This window comes from Sparus aurata, chromosome 14 (assembly GCF_900880675.1).
Source record: "Sparus aurata chromosome 14, fSpaAur1.1, whole genome shotgun sequence".
NCBI lineage: Eukaryota > Metazoa > Chordata > Actinopteri > Spariformes > Sparidae > Sparus > Sparus aurata.
The window spans coordinates 5,478,209-5,493,874 of NC_044200.1; the positions used below are offsets into that span (position 1 = coordinate 5,478,209).

The window sequence follows — 15,666 nt, forward strand, 5'->3', positions numbered from 1 at the left end:
ATGTATGACTTCATTTGAAGGCTAATATTGATATTTGGATATTTAGATTGCTGACAGTCGTTCTGAAGCAGTTTGTGTTTCCTGCAGAATTTTATTCCTGTCAAGGTGGAAACACCTCCAAGACAACCTTTTGACTATAATGGGAAACTAAAACTGAGTCATACTTTGAGAGTTGGTAAAGCACAGATGACTCACCCCTCATACTCACTGGCAGGGAAACTCTGGGATGGATTTCACCTTTCAATGAAGAAGTGCTGGAGACGCTTTGCGGAAAAAGGAAAGCAAAAACTTTCGGTGCATGTTTTCTTCTTGTTTTTGGATCGTCATCGTATTAACATTGGACAGTGAATGGCCTTAAGCAAGAGATCATTTACATAGGGGCACAATTACAGAGATATGGAACAGTAAGCAAAAGCTAAATATCCGATGATCGAAACAGGAGAAATGTAACCCACTAATGGTTAATAACTATCATAACTGCATGACTCTGTGAGGATTATCTTATTTAGGGTCTCAGTATATTTCAAGTGAACTATGTCCGTGATGTGTCGTTCGACCACTTCTCAAACCAAAAGTGTTTCAGACAGTCACTCCTCGGAGGCGTTCATAGTGGTGCAGTCGACTGTACAAATGAAAAGTGTCAAGAGTAGTTGTGTAAAGAATGAAAAAGAAGAGCCTGAAAGGGAGCGTCTTTGTAGCACACTGTCATTAGAAACTGGCTGTCAAATGGCGTTAAACATGTTTTGAAGCCTTTGATCAAAATAAGAATCGGTTTTATTTTGAAGTATGTTGGCGGTCGTTTCTTTAATTTCTTTAAATAGAACCCTTGTGTAAGATGCTGAGGACTGATTTAAGAATTTTGATAGGGCTTAAATGTCAGAGCCGTGGGGTAGTCTGAACAAAAGTCACTTCTCTTTTCCACAGAGAATTCTCAGTCAGAATCGAGGATTCTCTGTGGCCGTAGTTAGAAATTCTAAAAAACCCATTTTCATCCTCCTTCTTCTTCCTCCTTGTTGAAACCTGGCCTTACATTACCCTGAAATTACTCAGAATTTCAACTCCAGAATAGATAGGGCAGAGATTTAGGTTTGACATGCTAGTAGATGCTGATTTAGTCTCAAGGATAATATAGTGATTAACACAATTGCTCATTGACTTTGGAAATGTAAAGGAAAGGGTTGCATCAGATTTATGCAATTATTGATCATTTGTGTCTTTTGTGTTTTTTTGTAATCGTTGGAAGCTAAAGCCATAGTTCAAAAGAAAATTTGATTAATCTTGCAGCCTGGTGGGCTACCAAGATCTGATAAACTCACTCATCTAATGTCCACACCCACAGATTTTTCACATTTTCTTTCAACTTAAACTTGTAGTCTTTAGACCCAACCAATGGTGACTCAAATGACATCACTTAGGGACATTTATCAGCATTGCCGCAGCTTCATCTGGAGACACTGAAGGCTTTATCCAACTTTTTTTTCACGAGTAAATTCAGTTGAATCATCCATTAATATCCACCACTGCAAAGAGTTTTGACCTGAAAAACAAGTGTGAAAAACATAAAAGGGACACAAGGAAAATCAGACCCAGTCCAGATAGTATAATTAGGACTGATCCAAAGTGATTCCAACCAAATGGGAAAAAAACACCAACACTGGCAGCAGCATGATGATCCACCAGATATTGGGATTCTGCTATTGTAAGAAGTATCACCACATCTAGTGTTTCCTGACATTTCCAGTCCAGGGTCTCTGACTCACATCCAGAAAACACATTTTTCACCTCTGATGGTGATGACACACCTTTCCATCGGAGCTGATAGCCAGTCTACTTGAATGCATTTAAGTGTAGCCACATAAACCCAAATCCAGTTTGTTAAACACCAGCTCAGTGCTGGCCTGTATAACATTGTCTTGGGAAAAGCATATTTAATTCAACCAGCAGCTCCTTGTAGAAAATGCCACAACTAGGTGTGATGCAATCTAAAGTGTAGGGCTGTACGATATAATCTTGTCAGACCCACTCTGTGTCTTGGCACCTTACACCTACAGTCAAATGTCTACAGTATCTTTACGTGAGTGTTGTTTGAATCATTGATGCTAGGTCACTCAGGAAGTTTTCATAAGAGCACCTGCCAAGTGCTGTTAAAGTAGCTTGTATATCCTGTTAATGTGAGCGCGTGTGTGTAGTGTACATGCTTGTCTGCACGCCTGTCTGTTGCTGCGGGTGGTGCACTGACGTTAGTGCCATCATGTGACGGTGAGCATGGAGAGCCAGAGCTGCACAGATGGTGTCAAGGCAGGGCTCCTCCAGTGTCATGGCCCCCTTACCGTCTGCGCTCACAGACAGGGAGCAAAAGATCAAAAGGGAGAGCAGCAACACTGTGCACGATGGTGACAATGAGCGGACTTACAAACACATCTCCACAGAACCAGGCCAGCGATGTAGAACCAGCCGTAGTAAACATACCATCCTCTGATTTGGAACTGGTATTTTTGTCGCAAATCCAAATGGCTGATGAAGGCCCGTGCTTTCCTCCTGACACAAAGCTGTCGACAGAAGGCGCTTCAAGATGAAAAAGATATGTAGATGTTGACAAAAATATGCAAAGGCTTGAGGATCCTTTCATAGTACCTAAAATCACTTCTTTCCGGTGATATGGAGAAAATACAGAAAGCTATCGAACACATCATTTTTATTTCAGTAAAATACTGGCCCAAGTTTCTTGCAGACATGAAGTACCCTTCGTCACGTCTTATGCCACCTGTTTATGCCAGAGCTTTAGCAGACCCTCTTGACATAAAAACACCCACTCAGGACAGGCGTCATCAGTCCTGGCTCTCTCCAGTCTGTTATAGAAGACATGAGCCATCACCTGGTCATCTGGTCGGTACTTCAAAAACTGCTTAAGGAATACTTCATCCATACTGTAGCCTCTTTTTTCTTACCTTTTAATGAGATGTCACCAACTTTGATATTTGACAGTAGGGTTCAGCTGCTGACTGACAGCCGTGGACCACAGAGTCCCCAGTTTAAAAAGGCATGATATTCTTGCACCACTTATGTTACATGAGAGATTTGCTTACATTACGTGACATTATGTCACTTAAGTAACTTCCATTATAACTTACAAGACTGAACTTAGTGTTTCTGTCCCCCCTAACCCTAACCCTAACCCTACCAAGTACTTTTGGTACCTAGACTTAACAAATAGTTTTAGTGCTAACAAAGTGGTTTTGGTGCCTAAACCTAACCAAGTGGTTTTAGTGCCTAAACCTAACCATGTTTTTTTAGTGCCTAAACCTAACCATGTGGTTTAAGTGCCTTCACCTAAAAAGTAGTCTTGGTACCTAAACCAAACCAAGTAGTTCTGATGTCTAAGCCTAACCAAGTTCTTTTAGTGCCTAAACCTAACCAAGTGGTTTAAGTGCCTTAACCTGAAAAGTAGTTTTCATACCTAAACTTAACCAAGTCATTTTGGCACCTAAACCTATCAAGTCATTTTGGTGCCTAAATTTAACAAGTAGTTTTAGTGCTAAATCTAGCCAGGTGGTTTTGGTACCTAAACCAAACCAAGTAGTTCTGATGTCTAAGCCTAACCAAGTAGTTTGATGCTTGAGGTGCAGTAGAACTTCATAGTTGAGAGTGAGAACGTCAGTGTCTGAAATTTTCAGCAATTGAAATAGTAATAAATATCCTCCAAATACAACTATATTATCACTTATTGCAATGCTTCACTGTAGACATTGTTATATGCCATTTTGGTAGACATTGCCTATTTGACATGCCATCCAAAAAATATAATTTGTTTAAAACATAGGCAAAAGAGCTTGCAGAGCCTCACTGGCCTAAAACTAGTTTGACCTTTAAGAAACTATACACATTGGTGACATGCTCTGTTGGCTGCTATTGCAACATGTCTCCAAATATGTTCACAGATGCACTTGTTTTAAACATCACCACCTATTTCCAAAGTTCTCAACCACATCTCACTGTCTTCTTTAGCAGAGATTGTCAGGTTGCCACTTGTGACGCAAACTATGATATACAGTAGTGGACACTGAGTTAATTCTCTGAATTAACTTTACAAAATATCCATTCTTCCATTAATATACACTAACGCTTACCATTGAAGAGTATCAGTATCAGTGCAGGCATCTGCAATAGACTGTTACTGTATTGGATTCAAACCAAAATGTGTATCACCCACCACTAACCAGCACAGGTCTGAGTCATCAGAGATGTGTCAATGCTGAGACTGGAGTCTGCAAGACTGTGTCAAAGAAGATGCATTTGCTCATTCAGGGTATGATCATTTTTATCTTCAGTTTTTTTAAAACTGTTTTCATCAGCACCTTGTTTTCTTTGTAAAAATCTCATTAACTGTCTGTCTCTGTTTTACATTATACGTACTTTTACGGTCAGAGGAGATTGACAGTAGAAGGAAGCAGACAAGTCTGAAAATATCCAGTGTGCAATTCAAGCAGGTGATGAAAGCTGAAGAGGGGGATGTAAATGATAGAGGATGAAGATGAAGCTTCTTTTCCTCTTACTCACGTTAAGATTTCGCAGTGTGTGGAAAGCCACTTATACAAACCAATTTAAGTGTCTGTGGGTGTTTGTGTGTGTGTGTGTGTGTGTGAGTGAGTGTGTGCTTGCTTGTGAAAAAGAGACCCTCTCTACAACTCCACTAGCCTCCTCCAGCACGCTGCTTAAGTGACTTCTAATAGAAAGAGAGTCATGGTTCGAGGCAGAGCTTGGCAGAGAGTGAATAGCATAATTGCCTGTGTCTGAGGAGGGCGGGAATACGAGGGTGCTACAGAGGAGAAGGTTATATTTACATGCTGAGTTGTGAGCGCTTGAGGACACACCATGGCATTTAAATCTGACACTGAAGCCGGCGGTAAACCTGCAGATCTCACGCAGTGCCTGATTGTTTTTACTCTGATACACCCTCGTTGCATAAATGGTGGATGGAACATACCGTGCCAGCACACTAGAATGAGGCAGAACATGCAGAGTCTCCTATCACTTAACGATGGCGTGAGTCAGCAGGCAAAGGTTTAGCCACACTTTGTGTATTACTTTTGAGTCACGGAGCCAAGTATCAGATTTTTCCAAACTTTAAAAAACACAGAAAGTCACTTAGCAACACTCACTGCTTTGACGGTATCCAGAATACTCAAAGACTCCGCTAACATCTTTTTTTGAAAATATAAAATATTGAATTATAACACAGCCTTATTCATATTCTAAAAGTTTTTGAATTGATCTGAAAATACAAATTTAAGGCGCAATATGTACATATTCCCTATCTATCATATTCATACTACAAACAAATAGGGGGCAGCATATCACCAGAGTAACTGCAAACCGCCGCTAACTGTAGCAGCCATTAGCTAGTTAGCTAAGTTAGCTGTGCAGCACAATCTGGACCTGAAGCTCAGGGATCAAGCCAGTGACTATGTTCATATCACTGGCACAGGAGCTTTGAACAGGACAGGGTTAGCTGGTTGGCATGCTAACATCAGTAAATACCCCCTACAGTACAAAAACATCATAATGTCAAAACTGTCATTTCTGCACATGCTGTTGAATATTTAAGGTAATTGTTGAATGTTAAAATTCCTCCACATTGAACCTTTAACATGAATCCAATATATTATCAGCAGAGACACATTTGTACAAAATCCATTATTTAATTTAGACATCACTGATGATAGTCTGCCTATTAATTATCATCTAATCATGTGAGCAAGCTTTACTTGAAACACACTGACCATTTTTTCTGTGTTTTTATACGGACATTTTTGTGAGCCACAATGGATCATTTTGTAGGTTATCAAGTAAGAGACTCTGACATACTGTACACATGGGAAACCACCAGAGAAATACATAGGGGTGAAGCTAACGTGCCCAACATTAGCCACGCTACAACAGCTTTTTTTGGGCCGCAGGAGGAATATTTTGGCCATAGTGCAAACTGGAAGCAAGGCTGGGTGGAGTCTTCATATCCAGGTCTGTAATACATAGTGAACAGCGAGGTAGCCCAGCTTGCTTCCTTGTAATATAAACTTGACAGCCCACCGGATCCTTTCAAAACTTTAAAGTTCAGTGTATGAGTATGTGCCTACACGTCCTAATACTGTGTGGACTGGACATTGAAAATGAGGGTAAGGTCTTGTTGTAATGTCTGTAGGCTTCAGAGCATGACATTCTTCAGTCAGTATCTGGCGTATCACAGAATTGGACGTGTCTCCTAGCACAACCAGCTCCCAGATTTTGGCGGTGTCAACCAATGCCATGGGAAAACACCCACGCAGAAGCTTGTAGCTTAGTGAGCACAAATATGTCCCAAATGCTTTATCCTATGCTGAAATAAATGCTAATTTCAGTTCTGACTTTGGATGGATACTTTGAGGCCAGATCGTGTCATTATTTGTCAGTGTTGAACAGCTATCAGCGTTAGTTCTGAAGAGCTCAGGACTAAACTGTTTGACCTGTAAACTTACATTTCCGAGCAGTAGCCGTCTAAATATCCTAACGTCCTTGGGCTTTAGTCTCAATGACTGACACTTGAGTACGGTTTAGTCTGGCAAGAGTTCTGTCTTTTTAACACCGCAAGCTCAAAGCGTAATCCTCCCAAAGTCAAGCTGTTTACCTCAAAATCAGACCCAGTTCAGCATCTGGGAGAACATGATATCTGAGGTCACTGAGATAAAAGTCAAGACACACAGTGACTTTGCTCTTTTTTCTTTTTACATCAGCTCCCCGTCCGGCTATCGCTCTTTCATCCCCCCCTCCTCCTCCTCCCCTCTTTCGGTGCACATAAAACAAGCAAGAGGCTGCAGGTATTTTAGGACGGAGCTTTAGGAAACTAACCCCGCTCTGAGTTGACTTTGTTCGTGAAATATGTTCCAAATAAAGGCGGCACCTCTGGCTGATGGATCACCGTGGTAACAGGAGAGGGGATCGCCTGAGAGAACACAGATATTCCTACGCCAAAGTCAAAACTTTGCATGAACCTGTCTCAGACAGAGCTCAGCTGAGTCATTCATGATGTTAATAATGTAAATATTCAGGTTATTGCTGTTAATGCTGGTAGAACTGATGCGATCAATTATATGATCATCAAATCAACTTTGATTAAATGATGAATATGTATTGTCTCATTTATGCTACAATCTGTATATGGATGGAGCCCTATGTCCGTACTTTTTGTTCATTTTGACCCTATTTTTGCATGTTTTCTAAGAGGATGTGGGAGCAGCACCAGCAAAAATGATGGAGGACAGGGCATAGCTCAAGAGAGAGCACTATGGGATTTAGTGGAAAGTGGAAACCTCTATCATAGCTAAAGTGAAAAAAAACTCTCCATCCACGTGTCGCAGACCACCGCCGTCTACAGCACCGCCTTCGCTTTTGCCTCTCTCTTAACATGTACATGCCAACGTGAAGGACGCGTGGAAGCATGTGGGTAGTGACGGTTGCATCATTTGAAATGGACGTGTCTATTTTCATATGTAAAGGAAGCTACACGAGCCTCGGGGGGTTTATGAGGATGAAAAACACTGAAATGTTGTGAAATTCTGATAACTAAATGTTTTAGAATAGCTCAGGCCCTGCTTTATATATTAATCAATTGGACCATTTTTAATAAATCCTATTTTTTTTAAATCCTGCTCTTGCAAGCTGCTCCAACTTTATACAACTAGCCCTTGCCATAATCTGGAGACTGTGGTCGACTGTAGACGCAACAGTACATGTCATGACATACAACTCAGCTGGTCAGGCGCTAGACTTTCTATTCCAACAGTGCAAAATGTTGTTGCACCGTCATTTTGATTCATCTCCACTCTACTCTCATCTGAATTGCGCTTTCACCACCACAAACCGCTCTCCACAGCTGTGCAAGGTTCAACACTAGTCAAGCTGTACTGAGCCGAGCTGTGAAGCTTGGTGGCAGATTAGACAACCATTTAGCTGAGACACGTGCTAACTTAAAAAAACACTCCTCCTCTCTTCTGACAGCGAGCAGCAGTGGTAATTTAAGATATATCACATGCCAGGAGGCATTAGCGGCTGGCACACAGTGGCATGCATCTGCTCAGACTCTCACCCTCGCGGGAGAGTATCCTCCCTCGGCACGGCAGAGCCTGAGAGAGACACAGTTGTCCTTGGACAGCAGCAGGCGCGCTGCTGAGAGGCTGCATTGCTGCCGCTCGAACGGCGCCGAAGTCAAGCTCTTAAAATGGCTCCTCGGCCTGCGGGAGCAGATGCTTGGTTACCCTCTACGCCGCGCTGATCCGATTCCCACAGAATTCAGGTTAACTGTCACAGAGTCGCATTCGAGGGAACAGGTGGGAGCGCTCAGGCTGGAAGTCAGCTTCACAGAAATGATACGTTTGTGTTCATTCGGCATTTTAAACTCACGTAGAGTAACTCATAACAGGCAGCCTCAAAAAGCTTCCACGCCTGAATCATCGTAATTAACAGTGACCTGCTGTGTGGAGGCTGACGGGTGGGGAGAACACCCTCACAGCATTCCTATGCAGGGAAGAAAAAATGAGAAACGTCGCAGAAGTAAGGAAAAAAATAATGATACATTTTACTCTGCGTCTTTGGGATTGATGATCGTATCGACCTATGATGATTGAAGAGACAGCCACCTATTACTGGTGCCCCTGCAGGTGTGATGATGACTTATTCTTGTGCCTTTTAGGCGGCAGGGCAAAGTGTTCTTATGACATGTTTAGGCACCTTTCTAAATGTATTTTAAATTTAGACTAAATTTTCAGGTGCTTTCTTTATTCCAATCTGATGCAGTACACTAAAACTGCAGCGTGGAGAGTGTGTGCTTTCTGTATGAATTAGCTGAAGGGTCAATGGAAGAGAGATTTTCCTTTCTACATAATACCAAATGTGGTGCCTCACTTGTCAGTGCAGATATAACAGTGTGAGCGATGATGAGACACATACTGTAACAGACAAAACAGCTTATTCTTCTCTGCTCGTCTGTGTTGAATTATTTTGGCTAATTCACCCCATCGGTCGCACAGTCGCATTTATCAGGACTGCCATTTTCGCTGCTCATGAATCACTGGCTGAGGGTACATGGGCAATGTTTCTTTAATCCGACTGAATGCACAGCGGTTACTGGTTAGTGATTTCAACTTAACTATTTATGTGGACGCTTAATAAACTGATCCAATAAGAAGCGTGTTTTCACGCCCAATGGCGTTTAATCCAAACGTAACTTCTTTGTGGTTTCACCTGCTGTGAAGCACCTGATCTGTCAGAAATGGAACAGAAGAAGAAGATTGCTAACCCTTAATACTCTTTGAATTTAAGACTTTCTGATGGGCTCAGTGTTTTGCTGGATTCTGGCTCCGTTCATCTTTTCAAACACTTATTTGAACAGCTTGATGTTTTCAATGGTTTTGACCATCGAGGCATTGCACAACCATTAAAATCTCTAGATCTTCATTCATTCAAACCAGAGAGAAACAACCAGATCAAGTGCTTAAATGGTTATTTTCCTATAGAATGGTTTCTCACTCAGATTGAAAATTCCTTCAGATGGAGTCAAATCGAACCACTCTCTTCCACTGAGGTGATTATTGGTAGAATACGATGGCCTATGTAAAGGCACGCTACCCCTTTACTACTGCTGTGCTACTACGTCTCCTCAGACAGTGTCCAGACCGCACTCTGTTGTGCAAATTGTCAGGTTGGTGCCAGAGCCAACACAACTGTAATGTAATAGCCAATAATGCAATACGAAATAAAAACAATTGACGCTCTGCCTCCCATACAATCATACACTGGCAAACAGAAACATCTGTCTGTTTTCTGTGGAGGAAGCTGATTCACTGGTTATAAAACCTTCAGCCAGGTGGGACCAATCAGTGAAATGACCTGCAGCAGCTTGGATCTCTCAGCGGCGCGCAGTTAGACGTCAGGCGGGTTTAAATGAGGGCATTTGTGCCGTAAATGACTTTTTGGAGTATTATCAGATTAAATTCATTTTGGAGTCATTTATGGAAAGGGCCCGGGGTAATGTTCTCATCCCAGCTAGATTCCACCGAAGATGCGTGAGTCAATGACAAAATTGCTCATGTGGGAGTGAATCAGCGTTGTGCTTTGACACACATGCAAAAAAATAAAAAAAGAAATAAAAAAAACACAAACCCCTCGCCTCTACTCCCCATCAATTTGGGCTGAAAAATATTTACGCTAAGATTAAGGTGCATTCAAAAAGGGCAGTTTTCATAAACCGAAGTAATTCAGCGTTTCTCCCACTCATGTTTTGAAATGAATGATTGTACTCGACACCCACAGAGGGTTTTCACCAGCAGAGGCTGATATTAAGGATGATATTCATTTTACGGACTAATGTGAGTCATATCTGCACATAAACAGGACAGATGTGAGAGCTAATAAAGAACAGAATCACTATTTGGACAGTTTATTATTGATACGGTATGATCTGTGAGTGGTTTTTGGCTTCTTGCTGCTTTTTCCACACACTAACCCTGACTCAACATTACACAAATATAACAGTGACGTTTCACACGCTGCTTTTTGTCAATATTGTTAGTAAATGTGTATTAGTGCCAGTTTCGAAAACACTTTTATTCGGTGACGTGCTCTAGCAACACCGGTCTCGGAAGAAGCAGGTCACTGTTTATCACATTTAAACTAATAGGCTACTGACCCAGAAATTGGAGCTATTTCAGTCACAGGGTGTTGCAGTCCTTGGCTCACAAAATGTGGACACGAGCTCACAGATTCATGGACTGTTAACAGGATCACTGTAATATACCATAAAATGATCTGTCATTTTGTTGCAGGTCAATTTTAAACGCGCAATATGTAAAACTTGGCTCCAAACACGTGCGGGGCTGCATATCACCAGAGTAACTGCGAATTATTCATGTAGCTGTCATTAACTGGTTAGCTCAGTTAGCTGTGCAGTTAGCAGTCCAGACTGGGAGATCGGAGTGGTTTTATAAGTCGGAGCTAGCAGGTTAGCATGCCGACCTGAGTAGATATTTCTGCAACACAATGTCTTTGACATAAAGTCAACACTTTAATTTCTTCACATTCTGTCGATAATTTAGTTTGTTTTTGAATTTTTTTAAAAATAAAATTCTTGCATATTGCCTCTTTAAACAAACATGCCTTGTAGGAATTCTAGCCAAGTTAGCAGCGAACATGTGTCCCCGTCTGATCCCCTGACTTAACACACCTTTAGCAGGTAAACATGACAATATGTCCAATACTTTAGTTTATGACCAAATACCTGCAAAAAATACATCTTCGCAGCTAATGCTGTACTTCATCTTTAGTGCCATTTAAAAATGTTCGCATGCTACCATGCAAACATCAGCACGTTAGGTTACAGACGTTAGCATTTAGCTCAAAGCAACACTGTGCCTTAGTCCAGCCACGTTGCTAATGTAAAAGCCAACTCTTAACCTTGTTACTTGTAGCCAAATGCTAATTAGCTTAGTTATTTTTCACACATGTTTCCAAAACAACGACATGATCTTGCATGATCAAAATTACTACATAAACTTCCACATATAAGTTTGAAACTCATGGTTTGACATTACTGAATAATGGATAGCTGAGATATAAAAGATTTAGAGAGAAGTGGAGATACAACCCTAGAGTAGCCTGAAAAACATTCAGTCACTTCTCTTGCTATAAAGGTCAGCTTACATCGTACTCAGATTCACAGATGTTGGTAAGTGCTAGTCACTTGTGAGCTGATACAGCTCTGGACAGTGTTTCACAAGTGACCGAAGGAAGTTCAAATAACCAGGTACAAACCTGCAGATACAAGCATACTGATGTTTATTTTAACAGGATCTCTTAAGGGTAAATCAACTTTAAATAATGAATGAATCTTTGTTTCCGATAAGAGTTGGAATGCTGGACTCTTCACCTCACTTCAAAAATCTTCATCGCCAGTTCATACTAATGCAAACCTGCCCATCTAAGGCACAATTCAAGTGCTCAAATGTAGCCTGCGGATATGGAGTCATAAAGGGAGACAAACCACCGTACAGTCATTCTCTCTTGAGGTAGTTTATTAATGCCAAAGCTATGGTGAAGGATTGATCCATTTAAGGGAATGGGTTATCTTTGAAAAAACTTCCATGACCTCCTTTTAAGTGCAGTTGAATAATGATATATCTTGCCAGCGCCGACTCGTCCTGTTGGAACATCGAGGGTTTTTTCATCCCAGTTAAAGTCACAAACGATCCAGGATCATTTACATGACGATTGCTGGAACAATTCTGAGACTGTCCTTAAGACAAATGACAGCATTGGTCAGAAGTTTAAAACATCTTCTTACACTTTCCTAAAAGTCGGACTTGAACTTGTGTGATGAATCACCGCCCTTTGCCAATAGAAAAAGGCAAAAGTGATCCTTTCCAAACCTTAATCGCATAGTTTCGCAGCCAGCGTACGCTTGGAACAAACTTCTTTGTTTGAAGTGATTGCTTTGTTACACGGAACCATCTGGAGAGTCGCCCTCAGGAACTGTTTGGGAGAGGGCAGGCCCTTTCAAAAAATTACTTTGCTGGTGACCGGACAACCAACCGTCTATCACCGTCTACCATCAGATCATCGAACAATATAACGTAGTAGGACTGTTGCATGTCCAATGTCCAATGTCTGAAAAGTGTACGGTCAGGGTGCTCAAGGATCCAAACACTGACAAGACAAATGATCTACAGTTTATTCCTTACATTAAGTCACCTGAAACAAAACTAAGAGAAGTGGCTTTTTAAAAACTCGAAACCAAAAGACCAACACGACCTTCGAAGGCCTTGTTATCACGATTTCTTGATGTGATTTTCTGAAGACATCTGTGACTTTAATGAGACAGAGTTCTCACTGTTCAGGCCACCCCCCCCCCCCCAAAAGAGGCACCGTCTGTCTTTCCTCCAGGCATCATTTCTCCTATCAGAGTCGTGATAGATGCAGAGTGGAGCCAATTTATTCTTTGGAAATCCTGACATGAATTTGTCCTGAGATGACACGTGGCGAGGTGGCATATTTCTCTGTAATTAGAAAAGGTGTGGGAGCCTCCTCGGCCAAATGGATTAGTTCCTGTGTGGCAAACATGGGACACTTTTGCGCGAAGTTTAGTGGATTAAACTTTTACCCTCCGCGTTTTCCTGCTCTTGGCTCGCACTACAGGCAACCCCATGTGCTATGAAGCAAATTCCTCACTTCTACGGTGATATGAAAAGCATGCAGGAGGAATTGGACACTTGGCAAATCGTGTTTAGTGGGTTTTCTCCATCATCCACCGTGGAAAAGAATGTGAGGTAAATGTCTAATGTCTGTCTCCCTTAAACAGCTTTGAGGGTTGTTGCAAACACACGGTGAGAGGAGAGAGATCTCCTCAGGCGTGGGCCCTTTAACCTCTTCCTTCAGAGACGGGACTCTATCTTTGTACCAGCAAACCCCTCGCGGTTCTTACTGAAGAGCAGACGCACCCAGGCGTGAACATCCTGCTCTGTCTGGAAGCCTGGTGACGAGGAGGGGGCTGCTGCAGGAGCCGAGGGCTCCTCCGGGTCCCCGGGAGCCCGGATCCAGTAGAGAATTACTAATGGGATTGGTTCTGCCAGGTCGGTATCAGTGAACCGTAGAAGAAAACTCAGACAGACAAAGACTCCTGCGCTGCACTGCGGGGCTGGGGTCAGCTCGCTTTCACTCCAGTCAGACCACAGAGCCGATTCACCAGAACGTGAAATGAATGGTTCTTCTCTTCACCGTTTAAAAATGTGAATCACAGCGCTCCGATATGAACGCTGGCACTGAAGCAAAAGTTGTCACCCGTGCTCACATGAAATGAATATTTGTGAAACGTTTAGCTCAGATAGCTGTGTAGAGATTTAAATCTTAGCTGAAGGGGTGAGGTTATTGGATCTTTTCAAAATGGTTGTCTGACATTCAAACAGCCTCACATCCAGAGTTGTACAGCGGCGCCACGCCACAGCTCTGTTCGTGAGTCTCACAGGGATAGAGAACCGTGTCATGTTTGTATTAAAAATAAATCTGAGGTCTATTCTTTATTCAATGTGTTCAGCACACACTGTCCTCTCTGCACGCCCTGATCCCCGCAGGAGGAATCCAACTTCTTCACTCATGTACTTACAGTTACTTTGTAATATGAGGACTTCAGGCCAGAATGAGATATCAAGCATTTGTAAAACACCACCTTAAATTGTTGCTGGTGACCTATACTGAACCGTAATACAGCTAAGCTACACTTTCTGGATTGAGACGGGTTTTTCACTGACTGAATGACTAATCAATTGATTAATTGATTTTATGACAATTGTGGACAATTATAAACAATATGTTTTGTTTTTTGCTTTTTTTTTACATGGAAAGAAAAATAATCTTGTATAACTTGAATAAGGTTTAATATTTTCAATTAGACCCAGATAATTAAGAATTTGTCATGTTCCCACAGTTTCTCTTAACTCATCAATTTACAAAATTGGGCATTTTTTTAAGGGAGTCCTGGGAATTTAACGCTAGTGGTTACTGCTGACTGTATGTAATTTTTTTTTTTTTTTTTTACAAATTTGACATGTCTACCGTCAGTAAAATGTTGTCTTCTTTAATACATTTAATTTAAATGGTGAGATCAGTTATATCAGTGCCCAAACAGAGGTACTGCGGCGACAAACTGAAACTTTTTATAAGGAGAGAAACAACTTAATATTTTGAATTTAATGCTGAGTTTACAAGAAGACATGAACAATTTAAAATTCCATAGCCGTTTTACTAAGTTTTAAAGTTTCCTCTCATTGGACAACTCTTAGAATTGTGCACCTTGTTCATGGAATCTGGGGATATTGTGGTTACTAGCTATTATGCTGAGATCAGTTGTGTTCACGAACATGTGCTGCTGACATTGGCAGGTACAGAGAGCCCAAACATGTCATTTACATTACTCTGAATCACGCAGCAATCAGACAAAAAAAATGTGTACATCTGCCTCTTGCCGTCGTTTCATGGTGGACGTTGGTTTAGTAACTCGCTTTAATGTCTAAATGTTCCACAGTGTTCACCAGCTAGCTGCTAACTTTTTTCTGTCTTCTGTTTGTTGCTGCTCAGTTAGTGCACAGTGGGCTTATAAGAACTTTTCCACTGAAGACAGCTGCCTGCTGTGAAAATTAGGTTGATGACAGTGCCGAGACTGAGGACACAAAAGTGCTCCACAGCTTAAAGGAACTGCAGGGATGATATTCTATTCGTCAATAGATCCCCATAAATCCCACACACTGGACCTTTCAGTTAGTCTTTATGATGCTACTGCAGGTTTTCATGGCTGTGCAGTAAAGCCATTCAGTGCAATGTTTTCCAAAATGAACACATACAGCAGCACTTATAAAACAACCTCTCGGTGCAGCGTGCTGGATACCACAACCGACCGCACGTCAACGTGTGAAGGGAGTTTGAAGGGAGGATTGTTCAGCAGGGCATGAAGTCTACCCAACAATATTCTCCGCTTCGAATCAAACGAGCAGCAAAATTCCCACGAGGAAAACGGTGGAGCGGGCCTGACTGGGAGAAGTTCACAGCTTGTTAAAGGTTCATCAGCAGAGGCAAGTGATGTTTCCAGCATCT

General features: G+C 41.7%; 1 protein-coding gene across 9 annotated transcripts in view; it reads right to left on the reverse strand.

Moving 5' to 3' along the window:
- kcnc2 (potassium voltage-gated channel, Shaw-related subfamily, member 2) overlaps nt 1-15,666 on the reverse strand; it is a 97,260-nt gene that overhangs the window by 64,139 nt on the left and 17,455 nt on the right. The window lies entirely within an intron of this gene.